A 10,000-nucleotide genomic window follows, 5' to 3' on the forward strand; every position below is an offset into this window, starting at 1 on the left:
TGTGATTTGGCGAGAAATACATTTTCACTTATAACGACACCCCTTTTCATTATACGGAACTACAATGCTGTGATACTGATTACCTATATATACAATGTATAAAGTCAAACAAGGAAGAAAGTAAAAAAGAAAGAAAGAAAAACAAAACTGCGTATTACAAGCAGCAGAAAAGGAAGGCCAGAGAGAGCTTTAAAAAGTCAAACGGCAGAAAGGAAAATTAAAGAAAGAAAGAGGAGAGAAAGTGGAAAGGGTGGACATACAAAGAGATAAACCGCTAGGGGAAGGAGGTAGAGTGATAGAAGATAAAAGGAAGACAGAAAAGGGAGTGATGGAAGATAAAAGAGTCCAGAAAGGGGAGAGAGAGAGATGGAACGGAACAGGAATAGAGGAGAGGAAGCGAACAAGGGCGCTGGAACAAGGTGTGGTGAAGGAAAAGCAGACAGCGAGAGATAGTGGGATGGAAGAGAGTAATAGCCATATAAAAAAAATAATAATAATGCTCTCTTATATGTAAGTAGTGTATATGATGATATCGGCTTCACAGTTCATGGAAAATAGGATTTATTTTTTTTAATAAACGATTTAATTTAATGTAATTACATTTACAATCGCAGGATCACAAAGCAAAATCAGTTGTTGAGGCGACGCTTTTTCTTGCAATTTTAACTTCCCCTTTCCAGGGAAGCGTCCCTTGCCTGTTTCTCTTCCATCTCCTATGAACAAGAAAAATATCCTAACTTTTCGGTAAAAGATTCGAGGTAAAAACGAAAATCAACAATGCAATAATAAAAGAAAAGAAAATACGCTCAAAGAAAAACACAGATTGTTGGAAACAACAACACTGAGGTGACCTCGTTAAAAGAAAAAGAAAAAGAAAAGTAACAAAAAATCCGAGCAACTGAACGTCATACGAACTTCACAGTGGGTTTCTACGCGAGAAAATTCCTATTGGAGAAAAACTATACAGACTCCCATCGTGAATTTGCCCCGTTCTGGAGGTGACGCCATCTCTCGGCCGAACTGGGAAGCGTCAAGGGATAGAATAATTACATTAACTGCTTCTCGATAATGGCAGAGAAAAAAAAAATGTTTTTTCCACTTGGTAAATTAGTTACCCTCCTTGCGCTCGCCTTATTTCCATTCCTGAAGATATTTTGGGAGAGAAAAAGAGGGAGGGAGGGAGGGATTGAGAGAGGGAGAGAAGGAGAGGGAGAGGGAGAGGGAGAGGGAGAGGGAGAGGGAGAGGGAGAGGGAGAGGGAGAGGGAGAGGGAGATAGAGGGAGAGGGAGAGGGAGAGAGAGGGGGAGAGAGATAAAAGTAGGCTTTCTGAAGGTTGGAAGAGTCTCATACACAAGATGTGCATGTGATGTACAAACACATACAAACACAAACACGCACATTATCTTGAAGTGACATGAATAAACCAAACATTTATCCTTTACAAGCATTCTCCCAATATTCGTCCAATCCTTCAGTCGTCCTTGGCTCTCCTCCGGCACAATCTGTGAATCTCCATTTGGGGCGAATGCAGTGAGCTCAGCGAAGCGTTTACATTATCAACAAGCCGGTTCTTCATTTCACGTTCGATCTCTGCCCATTAATTCCAAAACATCACGAGACATCCCGAGATATCACGAAACGTCAGTGTTTCAGCGAACAATACAGGCATCTGCTTCCCTGTTCGAGCTGGCAAAAGAATTAGGCCAGATTCAACTTCTCCCTGAAACACGAGCGCGCAGGTGACCAGGTGCTGCCCGAGGCCAAACTCCTGAAAGGTTTGGGTCGGACAGGTAGATTACACGCTTGACTTTGAACCCTCCTTCAGGCGGGTTCTGGAGAGGGGAAGGGGAGGGGGGAGTGGGGTGAAAGGGGTGAAGGGAGAGAAGGAGTAACTGGCTGGGCTAAAGGACGGGCCTCTAGGTGTTTTTCCTTTATTTTCCTTTACCCTAGGACACGTTCTCACATAAACAAGGGGGAGGTAGGGTAGGGGTGGGGGAGGGAGGGAGGGAGGGAGGGAGGGAGGGAGGGAGGGAGGGAGGGAGGGAGGGAGGGAGGGAGGGAAGGAGGGAGGGAGGGAGGGAGGGAGGGAGAAAGAGAGAGAGGGAAAAAGAGAGAGGGAGAGAGAGGGAGAGGGAAAAAGAGAGAGGGAGAGAGAGAGAGAGAGAGAGAGAGAGAGAGAGAGAGAGAGAGAGAGAGAGAGAGAGAGAGAGAGAGAGAGAGAGAGGGGGAGAGAGAGGGAGGGAGGGAGGGAGGGAGGGAGGGAGGGAGGGAGGGAGGGAGGAGAGGAGAGAGAGAGAGAGAGAGAGAGAGAGAGAGAGAGAGAGAGAGAGAGAGAGAGAGAGAGAGAGAGAGAGAGAGAGAGAGAGAGAGAGAGAGAGAGAGAGAGAGAGTGACGGTTAGCTGTCTGCTGCCTCAGATTGTATAAAATTTAAAGATAAGGTTATAGAAAATTATACCAGCAATAACAATAACTATAAAATCGCTCAACCTAAATACCACTTAAGCGGGAATTACGAAAACAAAAGGTCTCCCCCCATCTTCCCCCCTCCCCCCTCGGCAGTCCATTCATCTGCCTCACTGCCCCCCCCCCCCCCTCTCCCCGATCCTCTTCTTCCTCACCTTCTACCCTTCCCCGTTCCATCATCTCTTCCAACTTTCCCTCCTACTCTCCTTGCGTCTCTTATATTTTCCTCTTTCTCCTCCTCCCCCCCTCCTTCTCCTTCCTTCTCTTTCTCATTTGTTCTTCCCTTTCATCCAGTGTTCATTATCCTAACGTCACGTCCCCCCCCCCCCCCCCTCCACGCCTCTTCTTCTCCCAAAGAACTTATCTTCCTTCTCCTCGACCTCCCCCCTTCCTCTTCCTCGCCCTCTCCTCCACATCCCTCCCCCCTCCCCCATCTCGCCTTCCTCCTCCTTTCTCCTCCTATACTTCCCTCGCCCTCTTTTCACCCCCCCCCCCCCACCTGACCATCTTCCGCACTTCCCCTCTTCCCTCCTACCTCGCCTTCCTCCCCTTCCTCCTCCCACAGCCCCCTCATCCTCGCCCCATTTCTTCCTCTCCCTCGCCCTCTCCTCCTCCATCTCCCTCCCTCTCCACTCACCTCATCATCCTTGCCCACCTCCCCCCCCCTACTTCGCCTCCCCTCTTCCATCTCCTTCCCCCATCTTATCTCCCTCCCCCTCCCCCCCTCTTGCCCCCCCCCCCCATCCTCTCCATCCCGGCTGCCAAACAAAGGCCGCGCTCGCTGCGGGACAGCCTCGAAGATCGGATCAAAGACCCCAAATAATATCTGACATACGCACCAGGTATTCAATAATTGGTTAATGATTGAGGCACGGGCTCCTCCGTGGCTTTGTTTCTCCCTCCACGGCATTAATAATTGGGATAAACGTCGTCATTATCCCACAAACGACGTAGTTATGGCGGCGAGTCGTCGGCGTGTTTGCGAGCGGGGCCGAGTCTGCGGAGGGATGATGTCACACTCGCCGTCGCCGCTCCATTTTCCCGCAGACGATTAAAGTTGGTTCTCTCGGTAATAATCTAGTTTCAGGAAATGGGTGTTCATTTAATTGCTCTCCAGGTCGTCCATGTCAAGGGCAGGGTCAAATGGGGCTAATTACTATCTGCTAATGGTCATTAATGAGAAACTGAAGACAGTTCCGGAACTTTGCGTCACTTTATCTGTAACTATTTTCCTCACAAAGCGATTTTCATTTTCCGTTAGAACCATTCCAGCTGCAGCAGTAAATATCGGTTTCTTGAAAACATTTCTTAATCAGTCGACCTAAAAGTTATTCCTTTGTACGAATAAATGTGATCGCGCCGTCGTATTTTCAGGCTATCTCACAGACTCACACACACACGAAGATACACACATGCACACGCATACGCGGGCGCATGCACGCACGCACGCAGACAGGCACACGTGTGTGTGTGTGTGTGTGTGTGTGTGTGTGTGTGTGTGTGTGTGTGTGTGTGTGTGTGTGTGTGTGTGTGTGTGTGTGTGTGTGTGTGTGTGTGTCTGTGTGTGTCTGTGTGTGTGTGTGTGTGTGTATGCGCGCGCGCGCAAATATACAAGCCTGTATCAATTTTGCTACTGTTCAAGACATGCAAACCTTCTGTACCCAACAAGCTTCGCCCAGGCCGATTCTCCGCCAAAGAGAAATCCAATCCAAGTGCGGCCCGATAAGACTGCGGATGTGACAGTTCCGAGATCACATGTTTTATAAATGATTCCCCGGTGACCCCGAGGTTACGTCTAGTGGACCTCCAGGCAGGATAATCATCTCGCTCCTGATCGATGCAGATGACACTAACCTACACCTCCCAGCATCTGCCGGAGGCGGGGACGGGCGAGAGAGAATGGACGGAGGGGGGGGGGGGCATGGAAAAGGGAAAGAGGAGGAGGAGGAGGAGGAGGAGGAGGAGGAGGAGGAGGAGGAGGAGGAGGAGGAGGAGGAGGAGGAGGAGGAGGAGGAGGAGGGGAAGGAGGGGAGGACGAGGAGGAGAACGAAGAGGACGAGGAAAAGGTAAAGGGATAGAGAGAAAGAAGACGTGGAGACGCTGTCGCTTGTGGGGAAAGAGAAAGAGGCAAATAAGAGCAAGAAGGCTGGGGAAAAAAAGGAAACAAGTGCACGGAAGAACAACAAAAAAGGCGATAGGTAGGTATTTCGACTTTACGCGATCTTATATCAGAAGGGATGAATTAATTCCATCTGTACCATCACGTCACACAAGCAGACTCGTTGCAATAAAGGAATAAAACAGAGATATCTACAACCGTCATAACAACAGCAAAAGCAAACAGCATTAACTTTACCGAAGATAATATAAGACCAGCGATTCATATATGCGGAAATGGCGTCGCATTATTCCCTGAAATTCATGACGAGAATATATCAGCAAAGGTAATATTCGTAATGGAAATTTGTTAATGTAGTGTATGCCATGATCACGCTATACCAGGCTGCGGTTCTTTTCTACACCCAGGAGATTTACTATGATTTACGTCCGAGTTAATCATTCCCACAAAAAGATCCTTTCCGTAATTCGAGGAAATTAATAAACACTACTAGCTGAGAGCTTGTTCGTTTTCATTAAACATCGTGCGTGTTCAGATACAGACGCTGTCTGTCTATCTGCATGTCTGTCTGTCTCGTCTGTCAGTATGTATGTCTATCTGTCTGTCTGTCTGTCTGTCTGTCTGTCTGTCTGTCTGTCTGTCTGTCTGTCTGTCTGTCTGTCTGTCTGTCTGTCTGTCTGTCTGTCTGTCTCCCTGTCTGTCTGTGTGTCTGTCAGTATGTATGTATATTTGTCTGTGTGTCTGTCTGTGCCTGTCTGTCTGTCTCCCTCTCTCTCTGTTTCCATCCATCTCCCTCTCTCTACATCCTTCTTTTTCTCTCTCCATCCCTCTCTCTCTGTCTTTCCATCCTTATCTCTCTCTATCCCCCCTCTCTCTTTTAATTCTTGTCTCTCTCTCTCTCTCTCTCTCTCTCTCTCTCTCTCTCTCTCTCTCTCTCTCTCTCTCTCTCTCTCTCTCTCTCTCTCTCTCTCTCTCTCTCTCCATCCCTCTTTTTCTCTCCGTCTCTCTCTACTCCCCCTTCTCTATTAATTCTTCTCTCTCTCTCTCTCTCTCTCTCTCTCTCTCTCTCTCTCTCTCTCTCTCTCTCTCTCTCTCTCTCTCTCTCTCTCTCTCTCTCTCTCTCTCTCTCCATCCCTCTCTCTCTCTCCGTTTCTCTGACTCGTGAATTCTGTCATTATTGGCCGTATTCTTGATCGCTTTGACAGATCATCCCACTGTCACTTATTTTTACTAGAAATATATTAGTATCATTAAGACAGAACAGGTACAATTATTTTAAGTAAGGTAATTTGTCTTTGAACCTTACAACAAAACCGTTAAGTAGTCTTGTTATTGCTCTTCTCTCACTGTGTATGTATTATTCACCATAAATTGTCTCTCTCCTTCCATCATGAAACTCCACAACAGCACCAGGGGATGCTAAGTAACAAAAATAAGGAAAGCAAAGCCTCTTGCCGAGGTAGATGAAACTAGCTAATGCTCTTACAAGGGAGAGGCTGCCGAGTTCCGCTAAACCAGGCCAGGCAGCACCGCATCGCCGCCGACGCAAGACAGTTTATCACGGCGCCTTCCCTGAGCGTCACATCTCCCTCGCTGCGATCCTCTGCTCCTGCCTCGAGGGACACGGGACTTCAGATGCGCTCAACAGTTTCCAGGAACACATTTCACGGTCTTGTCTCCTCCCTCAACTCCCGGGTGTTGTTGCGTTTTGACGGGGGAAATAACACGGTAATGGAATAAAAACCGTCTCTGTCAAGATGTGCCCATGGGAGGGGAAGCTCGCTATATTGCCTTCGTCAAGACCCGAGAGCTTAGCACCCATCAGCTACCTGGCTCCTCACGCTCATTACGCTGACAAAGGTTCGTTGCGCCTTGCAGGAGGGAGTGTGACTGCAGCGCGACGAGAATGAATACAGGCACGTAACAGTCCAACTTACACACACTCCGCACGTTTTAAACTAAACTTCCAACAGTTTTAGACTGTCATATCATTGCAATTGTATCATATTCATATTATCAAGTCGACAAATGAATGAAACATCAACCTTCTCGTATTTTCCTACATGCATCACCATGCTCCTCAAGCCATTACTTGCAAACAAAGGAATTTGAACAAGACAAACAGTCAACGCCAACCCTAGTAAACCCACGACAGGCCGACATCTCACACCACCCATTCACGACCGCCTCACATAATGCAGGCCGCCCCGAGCACAGAGCACGGAGCGCTAACACAAGCAAATCACGGCCCAAGGTGAATTAGTAAGCCAGACCGGTTCTCGAGTGACGCCCCGGCAGGAATGAGGGCAGCGTATATATGAGATTAAACCGAAGCCCCACGACAGCAGGTCATCGGACGGGGAGCTGCAGCAGTACATAATGATGGAAGGGTCGCCGCTGCCGCACCCACCGTGGCCGAGGCATGACATGCATCTTAGGGCGGCTCTCAAAGGCCGGTCCCGGTGCCTCCGATCAATCAGGTCGGGGCTGCATGGCAATCATAAGAACCCTAATCAAATCGCAATTATGCAAGTAATTTCATTATTCTTTAGCAATCGCCTTGGAATTCCTTTCACTTTCTCACGGTGGCGCTGCGGACCAGATACTTGAGCCTGGAATTTTCTTTATCAGCGTTAAATAGTCACAAGCATTTTAAGTTCATCATGAATTTCCGCGACACCCTGCATCACGCCGGAAGAGTAATAAGTTAAAAGCTCGATTTTTTTTCCCATTTCCCGAGACGCCATCCTTGAAAAAGTCTAGCACCAGAGACAGAAAGAGAATAAGCTTTAATATCCAAATAAATGGTTCGACAAAACCTCTTTGAAATGAAATATCGAACTCTGTTTAGGAAGTAGATTTCCCTATCATTAGTCCATCACACACACGGGGTGGCGAGTTATCGACCGTAAAATGTGAGGAGGAAAAGGAAAAAGGAAAAGGGAGGAGGGAGGAGAGGAGCTGCGGAGGCGTTGAGGAGGGGGGGGAGGAGGAGGAGGAGGAGGAGGAGGAGGAGGAGGAGGAGGAGGAGGAGGAGGAGGAGGAGGAGGAGGAGGAGGAGGAGAAGGAGAAGGAGGAGGAGGAGGAGGAGTAGGAGGAGGAGGAGGTGATGATGATGATGAGGAGGAGGAGGAGGCGATGAGGAGGAGGAGGAGGCGATGAGGAGGAGGAGGAGGAGGCGATGAGAAGGGGGAGGGGGGGAAGGGAGGAGGGGAGGAAAAGGACGAGAAGGAATAGGAGGAGGAGGAGGAGGAGGAGGAGGAGGAGGAGGAGGAGGAGGAGGAGGAGAGAAGAGGAGGAGAAGAAGAAGAAGAGAGAAGAAGAAGAAGAAGAAGAAGAAGAAGAAGAAGAAGAAGAAGAAGAAGGAGGAGGAGGAGGAGGAGAAGGAGGAGAAGGGGGGGAGGAAGAAGAGAAAAAAATAAGAAAAGTAATGAAGAAAAAATGAGAAGGAAGGGAAACAGAATGAGGATGATATTATAGGTAGTGAGGACTCAGAAAAAAGGGTGAAGAATCCCAACATCCAAGTAAAGGGATGAAGAGAGAGACAACAAGAATAAAAAAGGGAAAGGAGGAGGACAAGAAATGCTCGACTCTGTAATGAGTAGCAAGCATTGATGCAAATGGGAGAAAAGGAAAAAGCAAAACACAGGGCATTACTATTCATGAAGGATGGATTTAAAAGACGCAAAATTTGAATATACTGCAAAACCAAGAAGGAAAGAATGCAATTATGCATGATGAAAAAAAAAAAAAAAAAAAAACGGATGTGGAAATTAATATTGTCACAGACGTTGTTAATTCAAGAAGGCTTCGCATAATGTTATCTAATGCCATTATAGATGCAATAGTTAGTCAAAGGAGAGGGGGGGGGGGGGCCTAACATTTCTTTTTGGGAAAATGAAGAGAACATACAACAGATGTAAAATGTTTGTGGTACAGTTACCGACAGTTACAGTCTTCGGAATGAAAACTATCGGAACAAAACACATCAAAATGCAAAGAACACACGAAACGTTAGCCATGGTTAGAGCCAGCAAAGGAATACAAAACCCCTCACCACGAAAGACAGAAAGAAGGAAGACAAAAGAGACGGAGAGAGGAGACGAAAGTGAAGGAGAGAAGAGAGCGAAGGCAACGAGGCCCGCTAAGACACCCATCATTATCTAACAGTTTCCTTCACAAAGCAACACTGGATGCCAGGCCGTAATCATCAACAGCTTGCGGTTGCTGTCTTCGCCGTTTCTTCTCATTATCTCATAAATTGGCGTCGTTATTGGATTCTTTAGGTCCGTTACCTGTTTATGGGGCGTGTGCTTGGAGGGAAATACATTTTCCCTGTCTATATATATGTGTGCGTGTGCGTGTGTATGTGTGTGTGTGTGTGTGTGTGTGTGTGTGTGTGTGTGTGTGTGTGTGTGTGTGTGTGTGTGTGTGTGTGTGTGTGTGTGTGTGTGCGTGCGTGCGTGTTCACAAAGCAATTATCCTGGAATCCTTTTTTTCCTCATGGAATTAGATCTTCGGGGAAAGCACAATATTTTCATAGCGCTTCCAGTGGTGCTTGAGGCAACGACCACCCATTCGCGCGACGCTGACAATAACATTATTCAAGCCCTGTATGAAGTTCAGATTTATTTGCAGAGCGGAACGTGTCGATGCACAAGTTTGTGTTCATTCTGCGCCCTAATCTGAATTTACTTCTTCGCTGCAAAAGATATCTTTCATAAGATTAGCCTCGTAAATTAATTTCATTATCTACTTTAAAGCAGATATATTAATCTCGCGTATTGGAGTGTAACACATGTGCTCGACGAATGGAAACTATGGTTATCATTTACTACATGTATTGAAACTACTGTCTCCATATTGTCTGATGCAAATATCTATCTATCAGACTCCCTCTCTCTCTCTCCCTTGCTCTCGCTCTCTCTCTCGCTCTCTCTCGCTCTCTCTCTCTCTCTCTCTCTCTCTCTCTCTCTCTCTCTCTCTCTCTCTCTCTCTCTCTCTCTCTCTCTCAATCTCTCCTTAAATATTCTTACAGTGATAGCATTCTCATCCAATAAACCATTTCAAAGTAATATCAGCATGTGAGTGTGTAATTTGAATTTTCCTGTAGTGGTAATCCTGCTAAAACATATTTCCAATGACGCATTCATTTTTGATTGGCCATGTAATGTGTACAGTGATATTCAGTCCATTTAACGTGATAAAAGATGTACGGACTGATTTCCTGTGCCGTTGTCCAAGCCTACCACCCCTGTTAACGGACTCTCTCTCTGAGGCCCGGTCACCCATCATCTTAAACAACACACGAGCTTCCCTTATCTGAACAGCGATCCCAGACCTACGGCGTACGAACAAGTCCATCTGACAGAACGGATTATTTGGGATTATATAGGAAGCTGGTGTACTGTAGTAGT

General features: G+C 47.1%; 1 protein-coding gene across 1 annotated transcript in view; it reads right to left on the reverse strand.

The window, feature by feature from the left end:
• The window catches only part of LOC125033351 (nephrin-like), a 192,636-nt gene that overhangs the window by 137,254 nt on the left and 45,382 nt on the right, over positions 1-10,000 (reverse strand).

This window comes from Penaeus chinensis, chromosome 16 (assembly GCF_019202785.1).
Source record: "Penaeus chinensis breed Huanghai No. 1 chromosome 16, ASM1920278v2, whole genome shotgun sequence".
Classification (NCBI taxonomy): domain Eukaryota; kingdom Metazoa; phylum Arthropoda; class Malacostraca; order Decapoda; family Penaeidae; genus Penaeus; species Penaeus chinensis.